General features: G+C 46.6%; 1 protein-coding gene across 6 annotated transcripts in view; it reads right to left on the bottom strand.

Moving 5' to 3' along the window:
• Nucleotides 1-14,522, bottom strand: part of USP9X (ubiquitin specific peptidase 9 X-linked) — a 241,980-nt gene extending 227,458 nt beyond the window's left edge. For 3 of the 6 annotated variants that reach the window (XM_069761629.1, XM_069761631.1, XM_069761632.1), the window contains exon 1: nt 14,075-14,505. The gene's annotated coding sequence lies outside the window, so the exon portion shown is untranslated. Of the gene's footprint in view, nt 1-13,509; nt 13,881-14,074 lie in introns of those variants that run through there. The other 3 variants (XM_069761630.1, XM_069761635.1, XM_069761633.1) reach the window with 2 other exon arrangements.
• Nucleotides 14,523-15,893: the final 1,371 nt, after the last annotated feature.

The following is a 15,893-nucleotide window of genomic DNA, read 5'->3' as shown; positions in this document are numbered from 1 at the left end:
TTTCAAGCAGGGGGTGAGGACCTGCAACAAAATATTTTTGTTAGGGAGCTCCGGCGGTGAGCCCGCATCAAAGTCGCGACATGTCAGCTGTTTTGTACAGCTGACATGTGCGCGCAATAGCGGTGGGTGAAATCGCTATTCACCCGCCGCTATTAAGCTGTTAAATGCCGCTGTCAAACACAGACAGCGGCATTTAACCACCGCATCCGGCCGGGCGGCCGGAAATGACGTCATCGCCGACCCCCGTCACATGATCGGGGGTCGGCGATGCGTCAGAATGGTAACCATAGAGGTCCTAGAGACCTCTATGGTTACTGATCACCGGTGGCTGTGAGCGCCACCCTGTGGTCGGCGCTCACAGCACACCTGCATTTCAGCTACATAGCAGCGATCTGATGATCGCTGCTATGTAGCAGAGCCGATCAGGCTATGCCAGCTTCTAGCCTCCCATGGAGGCTATTGAAGCATGGCACAAGTTAAAAAAAAAAAAAAAAAAAATGTTTTTAAAAATATGAAAAAATATAAAAAGTTTAAATCACCCCCCCTTTCGCCCCATCCTAAATAAAACAATAAAAAAAAAAAAAAAATCAAACATACACATATTTGGTATCGCCGCGTTCAGAATCGCCGGATCAATTAAAAAAAAGCATTAACCTGATCGCTAAACGGCGTAGCGAGAAGAAAATCCGAAACGCCAGAACTACGTTTTTTTGGTCACCGCGACATTGCATTAAAATGCAGTAACGGGCGATCAAAAGAACGTATCTGCGCAAAAATGGTATCATTAAAAACATCAGCTCGGCACGCAAAAAATAAGCCCTCACCCGACCCCAGATCATGAAAAATGGAGACGCTACGGGTATCGGAAAATGGCACTTTTTTGTTTTTGTTTTTTTAAGCAAAGTTTGGAATTTTTTTTCTCCACTTGGATAAAAAATAAATTAGATATGTTTGGTGTCTATGAACTCGTAATGACCTAGAAAATCATAATGGCAGGTTAGTTTTAGCATTTAGTGAACCTAGCAAAAAAGCCAAACAAAAAAAGTGTGGTATTGCACTTTTTTTTTGCAATTTCACCGCACTTGGAATTTTTTTTCCTGTTTTCTAGTAAAAGACATGGCAAAACCAATGGTGTCGTTCAAAAGTACAACTTGTCCCGCAAAAAATAAGCCCTCACATGACCATATTGACAGAAAAATAAAAAAGTTATGGCTCAGGGAAGGAGGGAAGTGAAAAACGAAAACGCAAAAATGAAAAAGGGCCGCGACTTGAAGGGGTTAAAGGGCCACTGTCACCCCCTCCAGCCGTTATAAACTAAAAGAGCCACCTTGTGCAGCAGTAATGCTGCATTCTAACAAGGTGGCTCTTTAGTTTTTGGTGCATGTATTCCCAAAATAAAGCGTTATATTACTTCTCCAAAATACCTGTCTTTTGCCAGGGAGGCAGGTCCGCACCCCCTTACTTGAAACGCCACACTGCCGTCACTCAAATATTCAGGGGCTCCGGGCGCCGCCCCCTCCGTGCTGTTTTCACTTGAAATCCAGCGCCTGTGCTGTGTACTACTGTGTGGGGCAGGCGCAGTGAGCTCTGGCCATCTGACATCACAGCCAGGCTTGCAGACTGCGCGTGTGCGGACACCCACCTTGGGAATCCCAGCCCCGCAGTGTGTTATGCATTATGCACAGTGCGGGGTTGGGATTCATAGGCAGGGAGGCCACACACGCGCAGTCTGCAAGCCTGGCTGTGACGTCAGACGGCCAGAGCTCACTGCGCCTGCCCCACACAGTAGTACACAGCGCAGGCGCTGGATTTCAAGCGAAAACAGCGCGGAGGGGGCGGCGCCCGGAGCCCCTGAATATTTGAGTGACGGCAGTGTGGAGTTTCAAGCAGGGGGTGAGGACCTGCAACAAAATATTTTTGTTAGGAAGTTATAAGGGTTAAAAGTTGACCAGCGATTTCTTATTTTTCCAGCAAAATTTACAAAACCTTTTTTTTTAGGGACCACCTCACATTTGAAGTGAGTTTGGGGGGGGGGGTCAATATAACAGAAAATACCCAAGTGACACCATTCCAAAAACAGCACCCCTGAAGGTGCACAAAACCACATTCAGGAAGTTTATTAACCCTTCAGGTGCTTTGTGAAAACTAAAGCAATGTGGAAGGGGAAAAAAAAAAAAATCATTTTACTTTTTTCACACAAAAAAAAAATAATTTTTCGGACCATAAGACACTTTTTCCTCCAAATTTGGGATGAAAGTGTGGGTGTATCTTAGGCTACTTTCACACTAGCGTCGGAATTCGCAGGATGCGTTTTTTCCCCTAAACGACGCATTGCGCCGTATTAAAAAAAAAACGCCAGTGTGAAAGTACCCTTATGGTACAGATGCAACATGGGGAGGGAGCAGCAGAGAGAGGGGTCCCACTCACAGGAGGCAGAAAAATGTCCTTGCTGGCTGCAGGGACCATGTGATCCCAATGATTAAAGTGCAGTGAATATTCATTAGCCGCTTCCCCACCCACCTGTCAGCCCTAAGCAGTGAGGAGCAGAAAATGAATAGTCCTTCACTTAAACAGCAGACACACATGGTTTCCCCAGTGCTGGATTCCTGCAGCGGCTGGGGAGATCTGTGTGTCCGGTGGAGGAGGGGGCAACTTCAGGGGCAAGAGGAGACAAGATCGCTGCATACCTGACTGGCTGTGCTGGATGCTCCAGCACAAGGACCCGTGTGATGTCATGACGTGGGCGGGCTTAAGCATCACATGACAGCACAGAGCCCTCCCTCTTCTTGAGGTCATCACAGGTCCTTCAGACACCGCACTAGAATCTGCAGGCTTCCTCTTATGGCCTGTGTTGTGGGGCGCAACAAGAGGGAGGGTTCTGTGTGTGCAGTCATGGGATACTCCAGCTTTTCACCTCACCACAGTGGCTGGCTGGCACAATTAAGAGGTTAGTCTTTACAACACATAATAAAGCACTGACACTCCTGTGGTGAACTACAACTCCCAGCATGTCGTAGGATCAGCAAGACATGCTGGGAGTTATAGTTCTCCCATGGGATCTTAAAGCAACACTCCAGTGTTATTTTTCAGTGCTAGAGTAGTGCTTTAAATAAGTCCTGTGCCCCCATTCTTATACTCACCCTCCAGCATCTTCATATAGTACTTTACAGACACCACACTAGTCCCGCAGCACCATCTTCTACTCACAGCGTCCAACATAATAACATACTATCATTTATAATAACACATATAATAGTATGTTATTGAATATTTTACCACATTTTTCTGCTTAAAATATTTTTTTCCCCATTTTCCACCTCTAAAACCTGGGTGCGTCTTATAGTCCGATGCGTCTTATGGTCCGAAAAATATGGTGCTTTGGAACCAAACTTTTTTTTATTTTTACAAGGGCATCAGGAGAAAATAGACCACAAAATTTGTTGTGCAAGTTCTCCCGAGTACACTGATACCCCGTATGTGTGGGAAAGCCACTGTTTGGGCGCATGGCAGAGCTCGGAAGGGAGGACTTTATGAATGTAAAATTGGCTGGAATCAATGGTGGGCGCCATGTTGCGTTAAAAGACCCCCTGAAGTACCTAAACAGTGGAACCCCCCCCTCCAATTCTAACTCCAAGCCTAACACACCCCTAACCACCACCATTACCCATACACCACATCTGTAACCCCAGCCCCAAAAAACACTTATTTTACCATTTTTACCTAACTAAGGGGGTGATAAAGGGGGCTTTGGCTTAGTGTATCACAGTGATCAAATTGAACCAATAGGAAAAATCTCATTGTTGCCGGCCGGCAGATCTCGGCGGGCCCGGTGGGCATGCGCCCGCCATTGCCTTCCCGGAAGACTATGCCGAGGGCCGGGGAAGATAGCCAGAGGTACAGGGGGGGCTCAGGGGACCCCATTTCTCTATCCTCTGGTATGCTAGAACATACCAGAGGAGAGAGAAACAAATGCGAGATCAGACATTTTTTGCAGTCGCCGTTATTTGGTTTATAACGGCAATCGCAACACTAGGGACAGTAAAACCTGACCCGAATCCGAGACCCTGGAGATTTTCCGACAATGGGCGGCGCTATAACCTTATTTCTCGGCACCGTTAAAAAGCGGCGCTGAGGAATAAGTACCCTTAACTGCCGTTATAAGGCGTATCAGCGGTCGTTAAAGGGTTAAACACATCCAATTGTGGAAGTTATTATTCCAAGATCTATTGATTACAATTAACTTTTGGTCATGGGAAACCCCCCTTTAATCACTGGGCTCAGTCTTCTAGTGTCTAGAAGCCCAATATACATTTAAGGGAACCAGTCACATCATTTTTCAATATTAAACTGCCCCAATGCCTTGCTAGTGATGCAATGTGCATCAAAAACATGATCTTAAGCAAATCTTCCTACTATTTGGCTAAAAAAAAAAAAAAAAAAAAAAAAAACGCATCCCATGCCATCTTTCAGTCATATGGATGGCTCAGGAGCCACGGCGGGTTAGTGGCTAGGTGATGTATGCGTTGGGAGCATGCATGTCATGTGCAGCACTCTTCTCACGGCTCTAGAACATGCGCAGATATGAAATTAAGCTAGGGATGTACATCCAGATTCAGTATGCATGGGAAGCTGAATCAATTCGCATTTGTGAAATTTACTGGGCGATTGCTGTGACATCGGGGCAGTCCAGGCAATCAGGCTTCGATGGGCGAGAATAATTTGAAGAGGACCATGACTGGAAGAATAGAAAGCACCACCACTATGACTGAAAGAAGTTGTGATGCAATCACCCAAGGATAAAGGTTTTTTTTTTGTTTTATTGTTTGTTTGTTTTTTGGTTTGTTTGTTTTTTTTAGATAAATAGTGGGACGTTTTGCTTGAGGGGAACATGTAAAGGTACCGTCACACTTAGCGACGCTGCAGCGATACCGACAACGATCCGGATCGCTGCAGCGTCGCTGTTTGGTCGCTGGAGAGCTGTCACACAGACCGCTCTCCAGCGACCAACGATGCCGGTAACCAGGGTAAACATCGGGTAACTAAGCGCAGGGCCGCGCTTAGTAACCCGATGTTTACCCTGGTTACCATCCTAAAAGTAAAAAAAAAAACAAACACTACATACTTGCCTACAGCCGTCTGTCCTCCAGCGCTGTGCTCTGCACTCCTCCTGTACTGTCTGTGTGACGTCACCGCTCTGCTTTCCGGCTGACCGACGCTCACAGCCAGTACAGAAGGAGTGCAGAGCACAGCGCCGGGGACAGACAGCTGTAGGTAAGTATGTAGTGTTTGTTTTTTTTACTTTTAGGATGGTAACCAGGGTAAACATCGGGTTACTAAGCGCGGCCCTGCGCTTAGTTACCCGATGTTGACCCTGGTTACCAGTGAAGACATCGCTGAATCGGTGTCACACACGCCGATTCAGCGATGTCTGCGGGGAGTCCAGCGACCAAATACAGTTCTGGACTTTCTTCCCCGACCAGCGATCTCCCAGCAGGGGCCTGATCGTTGCTGCCTGTCACACTGGACGATATCGCTAGCGAGGACGCTGCAACGTCACGGATCGCTAGCGATATCGTCTAGTGTGACGGTACCTTAAGTGATGCACACTGCATCACTAGCAAAAGATTGGGGGCAGTTTAATATAAAAAAAAAATGACATGTTCCCTTGGATGAAAGCTGTCAGAAATTGACAATGAGAGCACTGGACACTTGACTGACAAAGGCTAAGGCTGCTTTCACACATCATTTTTTTGCAGACCGTCACAATCCGGCGAATTTAAAAAAAAAAAAAAAAAAAACAAACACGGATTCGGCAAAAGTTGCCATAATTTTTTCTCATAGATTTTAATTAGCAACAGATTGCCAAACAGTTCATCTGCTTTTTTTCGGATCTGTCGAAAATTGTTTTTTTCCCAGAGGCCAGAAAAAACTCACATAGTAACATTTTTTATGTCCGTAGAAAAAACGGACAGCGACCGATCCATCACGTCCGTCGTTTGCTAGAATGGAACCCTATTGCGCCGGATTCCGTTTTTTTAACTGAGCATGCACCGATTTTTTTAGGATCCAATTAGCCGGATCAGCTGGTTGGATCCATCGAAAAAATAGATCTGTTGCATCAGTTTTTCACAATCTGCGACGGATCTGTTTTTTTTCAACATTAAACGGATTGTGACTAGTGATGAGCGAATATACTCGTTACTTGAGATTTCTCGAGCACGCTCGGGTGTCCTCCAAGTATTTTTTAATGTTCGGAGATTTAGTTTTCATCACCGCAGCTGAACGATTTACATCTGTTAGCCAGCATAAGTACATGTGGAGTTGCCAGGGAATCCCCACATGTAATCAACCTGGCTAAGGCTAGTTTCACATTTGCGTTTAAAAACGCAGCTTTTAAAACGCAAACGGAGGTGGTGAAAAAAACGCATGTAAACGTGTGCAAACGCTGCATTTTTTAGACGCATGCGTTTTTGCATGTGGTAAAAAAAATGCGGCGTTTTGACGCGTTTACATGCGTTTTTTCCTGCATTTGCGTTTTTGAAACGCATGATGAGAAGCGTGTGACAGCTGCCAATCATCAAAATCAACTAGAAAACCCACTATAAACAGAAATAGCTAGGGTTAGGATCCCTAGGGTTAGGATACCTTTATCACCTTTATGGTGGGGGGTGGCTTATCAGTGTGTATTCTTGTTTTTTTTCTATTGAAACGCATGCATTTAAAAACGCAAGCAAACGCATGCGTTTACATAGACAGCAATACTTTTGCCGCAAAAAAACGCCTCTAGAAACTACTACATGTTGCATTTCCGCAACAAAACGCAAGCATAGAAACGACGCATGTGTCGTCAAACGCGGCAAAATGCATGTGTTTTTAATGTTAAGTATAGGAAAAAAAGCATGCTTTTTTTGCGCTTAAACGCAGCGGCAAAAAACGCAAATGTGAAACCAGCCTAAGAGATGTAAATCATTCAGCTGCGGTGATGAAAACTAAATCTTCGAGCACTAAAAAATACTCGGCGGACACCCAAGCGTGCTCGGGAAATCTCGAGTAACAGTAACGAGTATATTCGCTCATCACTAATTGTGACTGATGGCAAAAAACTGATGTGTAAAAGCTGCCTAAGGCTAGGGTCACATTGCGTTAGTGCAATCCGTTTAGCGCTAGCGGATTGTGCTAACGCAATGTTTTTTATGGGGCCGCGTTCGGGGTCGCGGTAACGTCCCCGCTCTCGCAGATCCCCGATCTGCGAGAGCGGGGAACGGACCGCGGGCGCGCCTCGGACGCTGCAAGCAGCGTCCGCGGCGCGCCAGGAATCTCCGGCGCGTCGCTAGCGCGTGCCGAACATGGCACGCGCTAGTGTAGCGCGTTCCCATTAGCGTGAATGGGCGCGTTAACGGCCGCGTTGCACGGCGTTAATTTCGCCGTGCAACGCTGTCCGTTTAACGCGGTCCCATAACGCAATGGGAACCCAGCCTAAGGCTACTTTCACACATCAGGTTTTCAGTGTCAGGCTAAATCCGGCGAATGTTGGAAAAACTGGATCCGGCACAGATTGTGAAAAACTGATGCGATGGTTCCGTTTTTTTGACGGATCCAGCTAGCATATCTAGATTATTGGATAAAAAAAAATTAAAAAAATTGGAGCATGCCCAGTTTAAAAAAAACGGATCTGGCAGCCGGATCCACCTTTTTCTGGATCCGGCACTTCCAGCTCCCATAGGCTTCCATTCTAGCAAACAGCTAGGCTTTTTCGCCGGAGACAAAAAAAAAGTTACTTGCTATGGACGTTTTTTCAAGAAACCAGAAGTGGCAGATTTGCCAGATCTGGCAAAAAACGGACGAAACGCAATGTCATCCGGTGCAATCCAGCACTAATACAAGTCTATGGGAAAAAAAACCTGATCCGGCGGCAACATTCGCCTGATCTGGTTTTTTGAAAATTAGCCGGATTTAGCCTGACACTGAAAACCTGTGTGAAAGTAGCCTCAAAGAGAACCTGTCAGGGTATGTGCAGACGATCAGTAAATGCTGCAGGTTGTACACTGCGCACTTCTGCAGCGTCCAAATGTTACAGAATAGTGGATGGGACTTGTCCACTATGCGTCCAGAGAAGCCTGCGGCTGACCCGCGGCGACAGACATTTGTTGCGTCTCTGCAGAATGCAGCATGTCTATTTCTCTTGTGGAGACGATAGTCTCCGCAAGAGAAATTTCAACCATAGAATGTATTGGATGCAGTGAATCCGCACAGTTCAGTGATCACATGCGGAATCACCTGCATTCAATAGCAGGCAGCGCTTTGAACGCAGAGAACATAGGGAGAGGGAGAAAAAAAAAAAAGATAGATTTCCCATTGACTTTGCATTGGGTTTCGTGTTTCGATCGATCCCCGACTTTTCGCCATAATCGGCCGATTTCACTCGACTCGACTTTTGAGATAGTCGGGTTTCGCGAAACCCGACTTGACCCTAAAAAAGTAAAAGTCGCTCAACCCTAGTCAGAACCGGAAGCGGGTCTCTAGACCATAAATCACACTGAACATCAGCCTCAAGTTCTATGGGTTAAGAGGTCATGAGAAGGTTACTACAATTCTCTAAATCTGGAAAACCTCAAAAAGAAACAAAAATAGAAACTGAATGTGGAGAAAAGAAAATAGGACAAGCCAATTTAACCATGCTCAAATGTGTTGTGCACCTTTGGTGACATTTTTAATTACTTGAAGCACTCCCATCAAACTTTGTATCCTTTTAATTTATATCAACCATATTATGTTAATTCTTCTATTTTCCGTTAGGACTGACACCATGTGATGTCTTATCCATGTTTTTTTTTCCTGTGCCAATTTGTGCATAAATATGATTCAGAATTTCTTTTAGTCTTAGCCTGATGAAGAGACCTGTGTAGTCTCGAAAGCTTGCAATTTGTTACCATCTTTTCATTTAGCCTTTAAAAAGGTATCAACCACTGAGGACTCAATTCTAAATATTTTACCATGTGATGTAAAAACTGACTAGCTGAATTCAAAGTTCCATGTAGAAATAGGACGTCTCTTTTCCCTGTATGAGTCATCAGTCACTGCAAAGGTCCCTGGTATGAGGAGGAGGCAGCAGCTGTGTTAGCAGCTGAAGAGGAATCATTTTTTTAAAGGAAAAGAGACTTCCTGTTTCTACACAGAGCAGAGAAAAGAAGAATTAGCTGGGTAGAGAGGCAAAATGAGGAATTATGTGCACAGTGCTATATAGTATGATGATTGCAATATATTAAGAGGAAAAAGCATTATATAAAAGCAGTGCTTCTTTAAAAGGGATCTGTCACCAGGTGTTCGTCACCCCATCTGAGAGCAGCATGATGTATGGGCAGAGACAGATTCCAGCAAAGTGTCATTTACTGACCTGATAGCTATAGTTTTGATCAAAAACTGTTAAAATAGCTATAGTTCTAGCAGTTCTCTGAATGCTGAGCTCTGTATAACCCCAATGATTAGTAGCCTTTGGCCTTTTAACAGTAAACACAGAAAAGCTGTCAGTGGTGGGGAAAGGGCTATACAGTGCTTCTGAATATGGACGTCTACATGGCAGCTGGTTTACTAGCCCTTTAGTGATAATCTCCCTATAAAACAAATTATCAAAAGTACAGAAAGCAGCAGAGTAAGGCTAGGTTCACATCGCGTTAGAAACTGATCCGTTAAACGGAATACCCTAAGTGGCACTAACGCAATGTAACAGATCCGTTAACGCGCCTATAGACTTCAATTAGCGTAACACATCCTAACGCAGAGGTCCCCAATGTTTCTGACCTTGAGAGCCACATTCAGATCTGAGAGAGAGTCGGGAGCCACTTCCAGCCTTGAGAGAGGGTCACGAGCCACATTCAGCTCCTGCCCCCCTCACAATAGAGGCAACCAAAGCCCCCATTGCAGGCATAATGGTTAACCAAAGCTTTTCCACAAAAACCATGCCAAAGCAGTATACTAGTATACTAAGATCCAGGGGTTCCCACAATACCCCCGTTCAGTATTCTCCTATAAAGCACTCCCAAGACACTGTCACATCCAGCGTACCATACTTAAATCATCTCAAAACCCCTTAGACCAGCATAGGTGCGTCCAGATCTGCTCTTCTGTGCAGGGCTGCTCACAAAATTCACCATTTTCAGATTTGCTCTTCATAGCCATTTGCTAGAACTGGAGCGAATTCACCAAGCTGACAGACAGCTGCGAGCCACAATTCATGGGACCGCGAGCCACATGTGGCTCCCGAGCTAGAGGTTGGGGACCCCTGTCCTAACGCATGTCAAAGTCGGCATGAGTTAGCGATGGTCTGTTACTTTGTGACGCACCTTCGAACGCGGGCTACCGTTTTCGGTAGTTCGGGAATTGAACTCAATTGCTAATGCATGCCGAAGCAATGCAACCATGCATTAACACATGCGTTAGCGGAATCGCCAAAAATAAGACAATTTGTGACACATCGTTAGACAGAATGCCCTAACGCTATGTGAACCTAGCCTAAGTGAATTCTATATAGAAGCAGCGACTCTGCCCTCTGCCCCTACATTATGCTGCATTGACATAAGGGGACAAAACTCCAGTGGTTGATTCCCTTAAAGGCAACATGTCACCACGGTTTCCCCATATAAAGAATGGCCACCACCTTTAACGGTATCCTAGTAAGCTGTAAGTATATCTCCAAGGCCCTCTACATAGCACAAAAAAAAAAAAAAACTTCTCCCTACAGATGGTGCAGTCCGCTCTCCTTGATGTCTCTGGCTGATCCGGCGCCTTCTCTTCCTAGTCACTATCCATCCCTGCCTTGTGTGAATGCCACCTCCTATGTCATCCACAGTGTGTCTCCTGATGTTGCTCCTGCACATGAACTCTGTTGTACCCTGCTGGGGTCAGAGCCAAGTACTGTAATACACATGTATCGGGTTTGGCCAAAGAGCTGATGACAAGGAAGTAAAGTGGGTACACGCGATCTACATCACATTCCTCAGGGAAAAGTGTGCCTGCGCAGGAGCGCGATGGACACTGGATGAAGTAGGAGGCATCATCCACATGTCATGAATGCAGGACTAGAGGAGTCGTCAGATCAAGATCAGAGACTCCCCATCAGAGGGCATAATAAAAGATATTTTTTGTGCTTTGCAGACGGAATTGGGGGCATGCATACAGCTTAATAGAACACTGTAAAAGAAAAGGTGCATTATATTGGGAAAACCTAGCAACATCCCCTTTAAATGTATTTAACCCCTTAATGACCGCCAATACGTCTTTTAACTGACCTGAGATATAAGAGAATAGCCTCCCCATACAGATGACAATCTAGCATCTGTCGGTTGTACACTATAGCTGACAACTTTCTGTATCAGCCAGGATCAGTATTTGCACCTTCTAAATCTGTTTAACCCCTTAGATGCTGCTGTCAATAGTGACTACATCATTATAAATGGTTAACAGAGTGTGGGGGCTTCTTCTTTGTCCCAATTGGTGCCCTCAGATCATGATTTTGTTGTCCTGATGTTTGCCATGGCAATTCATGACCAAATAGTGGCCTTAGAGTCTGATGGATGTAGTAATCTGTTTAGAAGTTAGCAACATTTAGGTGGTAAAAATACACATTTTCATTTCTGTTATACCACTTTGCATTAATTCCTGTAAAGCACCTGAAGGGTTAATAAACTACCTGACAGCAGTTTTCAATATGTTTAGGGGTGCTGTTTTTAAAATGGTATCACGTTTGTGGGTTTCCCAATATATGGGACCCCTAAAGTCACTTCAAACATAGATAAGTCCCTAAAAAAATAAATTTTGTAAATTTCTTTGAAAAAATTTAAAATTGCTGCTACATTTTTAAACCTCCTAAAATGCTAACAAAATAAAATAACATTTTACAAATGGTCCTGATGTAAAGCCGACATGTGGGAAATGTTATTTATTAATGGTTTGCTGTTGTATGATTATCTGGATTAAAGGGATAATCATTCAAATTTAGAAAATTGCTAATTTTTTAACATTTTTCTCAAATTTTTGATATTTTTTATAAATAAACACAAAAAATGTTGAACTAAATTTACCATTATCATAAAGTATAATGTGTCACGAAAAAACAATCTCAAAATCACTGGGATTTGTTGAAGCGTTGCAGAGTTATTACCACATAAAGTGACACTGGTCAGATTTCAAAAATTTGGCTCGGTCACTAAGGGGTTAATTAGGGTAAAAAACTTGCCGATGGGTTCCAATACAAGTTTTCCACCTTTCGCCCTCAATAGCTTGTGCTGCACTGGCTATTGCTGGCCACAGAATGAGCTAACTGAGAATCTGTCAGTGACCTTATTCACAGTTTGACATGAGATGTTAGAAGTCTTTCTGAGCTCCTCTCAGCCGATTTATGATCACACTTTAGAGGTGAATTTGCAGAACAGACGGCCTGGAAGAGCAAAATAATACAAATTTTTAATGAACCCAATAGCATTAGTTGTTTTAATCCTGCATACATGAATCAATGATGAAGCTCCCCCTAAAGGTGGACAACCCCTTTAACACAACGGTTGACCTCTCACCCCATAGACAGTGTGCCCTGCAGCCTGTCACAGAGATGCCCATAGCAGAGCAGGATGGCAGTTGGCAGCAACAGCTGCCCCACACTCCAGGCCTGCAGACACCGTGTGCGGCTGCACCATACTGACAGGCAGCCCGCTGTCACTGCCCCACACTCCAGGCCTGCAGACACCGTGTGCTGCTGCACCATACTGACAGGCAGCCCCCTGTCACTGCCCCACACTCCAGGCCTGCAGACACCGTGTGCTGCTGCACCATACTGACAGGCAGCCCGCTGTCACTGCCCCACACTCCAGGCCTGCAGACACCGTGTGCTGCTGCACCATACTGACAGGCAGCCCGCTGTCACTGCCCCACACTCCAGGCCTGCAGACACCGTGTGCAGCTGCACCATACTGACAGGCAGCCCCCTGTCACTGCCCCATACTCCAGGCCTGCAGACACCGTGTGCAGCTGAACCATACTGACAGGCAGCCCGCTGTCACTGCCCCATACTCCAGGCCTGCAGACACCGTGTGCAGCTGCACCATACTGACAGGCAGCCCGCTGTCACTGCCCCATACTCCAGGCCTGCAGACACCGTGTGCAGCTGCACCATACTGACAGGCAGCCCGCTGTCACTGCCCCATACTCCAGGCCTGCAGACACCGTGTGCAGCTGCACCATACTGACAGGCAGCCCGCTGTCACTGCCCCATACTCCAGGCCTGCAGACACCGTGTGCAGCTGCACCATACTGACAGGCAGCCCGCTGTCACTGCCCCATACTCCAGGCCTGCAGACACCGTGTGCAGCTGCACCATACTGACAGGCAGCCCCCTGTCACTGCCCCACACTCCAGGCCTGCAGACACCGTGTGCAGGGATAGCAGTGCCAGCCATTAGAGGTGACACTGGCAGTGACAGCCGCCGGCCAGGCTGCACTAGGCCCGGCTCTTACTACTTACATGGCCGCCGGCTTCCGTCTGTATCCTATAGCGAGGGCCGAGACCCGGGAGAGGACGGCAGCAGCGCCGGCTACAGGGGCGAGCAGGCCGCCATTTATGTGCACTAGTCGGAGGCCTGGGATTGCGGGCAGGGCCTACATGGCTCTCGCCTATTTCCCCCACCCACCCCCTCCAAATCACTCCACCTCAGTAATGGCGTTTGGCAGAAAGCAGAAGAGAAGAGGGAAGGGGGAGGAGAGAGCGAGCGGGAGGGAGCGGAGAGGAAATGCCGGCCGCCGCCAGCTGCCTCCTCCCTTCTGAGCGGCGGGCACACAGGGGTTAAGCGGCGAGAACTAAAAATCTCCGGGGTCTGAGGAGCAGCAATGGCTCCTGGAGGAGGAAGAGGAGGAGGAGGAGTGCTGCGAGCTCATCCCAGTCAGCCCAGACAGGATGGGGGAGCGCGGAGACGTCAGCCATTTTCCTTTACACTTCATCATGTTATAAAGAAGGGAGGCGGAGAGCCCGAACGTTATTGCAGGCCCCGCAGCCCCGGCACTGTCAGTCACACACCCGGCCATGTACTCACCGCCAGCTAGTGAGCCGTCCTCCCCTGCTGGAGAGCCCGCGGAGCCGGCGCAGGGACACACATGTGAGGCGGCCGCCGGGTCCGCGCAGTAACCTACACACGGTTGATCTAGCGGCGCGGGCGGGCGGCAGGACTCCTCGGCTTCCTTTATATCCTCCCCCACAACTTGAAAGGCATTAGAACTTCTTGGCGTTGCCTCCCGCGCCGGATTTTGTGCTCCCCTTGGAGCCCGGTTGTGCAGTGAGCGGCTGGTGGCGGCGGGCGCTCCGTGTGCTGTCCGCCCCGCTGCCGGTGAATGGCTCTTGTATTCCCGGCAGATTCAGGCTCGCAGTGCCTCTTTTTGGCCGGCGGTGCGTTTTTCCTGCGTCATGAGCACTAGCAGCAGCTTCAGCTGAGCGGCTCCTCCTCTCCCACCATCAGCCACAGCAACCACCTCCTCTTCCTCTTCAGGCCCGGACGTACACACTGTCACATTGCGGCGCCTTCACTTACGGCACTTGACGTTACAAATGAAGGGAGAAATCCTCAGGAGGGGGTTAACCCTTTCACCCCCGGGGCCCTTTTTCCTTTTATGTTTTTTGCATCCAACATCCATAACTTTTTTTTTTTCCATCACTATGGCCACGTGAGGGCTTGTTTTTTGCAGTAGGAGTTGTACTTTTGGACAACACCATTGGTTTTACCATATCATGTACTGGAAAATAGGAAAAATAATTCTAGTGCAGAGAAATTGCAAAAAAGTGCAATCCTGCGACTGTTTTGGGGGGGGTTTACAATGTTCACTAAAGGCTTAATCTGACCCGCCATTACGATCCTCCCGGTCACTACGAGTTTACAGACACCAAACATGTCTACGCTGTTTTTTATTTAAGTGAAAATATCCACAGTCTGTTTAAAAAAAAAAAAATCTGCCATTTTCCTTACCTGTCGCGTCTCTATTTTTTGTGATCTCAGGTTGGGTGACAGCTTATTTTTTGGCCGCAAAGCTGACAATTTTATTGATTCCATTTTGGGGCAATTACAATCTTTTGATCGCTCGTTATTGCAATTTAATGCAGTGTTGTGACCAAATAAAACCCGTAATTTTTGGCATTTGACTTTCTTTTGCTACGCCTTTTACCGATCGGATTCATTCTATTTATAGCTTGATAGATCGGGCGATTCTGAACACAGCAATACCAAATATGTATTTTTAATTTTTTTTTATTGTTTTATTTGTAGAGTGTGAGCCTTCGCGGGCAGGGTCCTCTCTCCTCCTGTACCAGTTATGACTTGTATTGTTCAAGATTATTGTACCTGTCTTTATGTATACCCCTCCTCACATGTAAAGCGCCATGGAATAAATGGCACTATAATAATAAATAATAATAATTTTGAAGGGGTGATTTGAACTTTTATATATTTTTTTTTCATGTTTTTAAAAACTTTTTTTCACTTTACACTGGCTTCAATAGTCTCCATGACAGACCAGAAGCTGGCTTCAGCCCAACTCCGTGTAGCAGAAATGCTCACTTGCTATGAGCGCCGACCATGACAACCACAGGGGTCTGCTGCAGACCCCGGGTTGTCATGCCAATCCACCGGCGACCCACGGTCATGTGACACGGGCACCGATGGGTGGGATTAGTGATGCACTTCCGTTGCGATCACATTGCATGTCGCTGTCAGAGAGATTGACGGCTGCATTTAACAGGTTAACAGCCATGGGTGTTGGGGGCACGTGTCAGCTGTTCAAAACAGCTGACTTGTGCTGGGAAAGATGCAGGCTCATCAAAGGAGCCCACATCAAAGGGAAAGACACGACATGCGCAGAACATGA

This window comes from Ranitomeya imitator, chromosome 3 (assembly GCF_032444005.1).
Source record: "Ranitomeya imitator isolate aRanImi1 chromosome 3, aRanImi1.pri, whole genome shotgun sequence".
Classification (NCBI taxonomy): Eukaryota; Metazoa; Chordata; class Amphibia; order Anura; family Dendrobatidae; genus Ranitomeya; species Ranitomeya imitator.
Note: the sequence above shows the minus strand (reverse complement) of the source record. Positions and strands in the feature narration are given on the sequence as shown.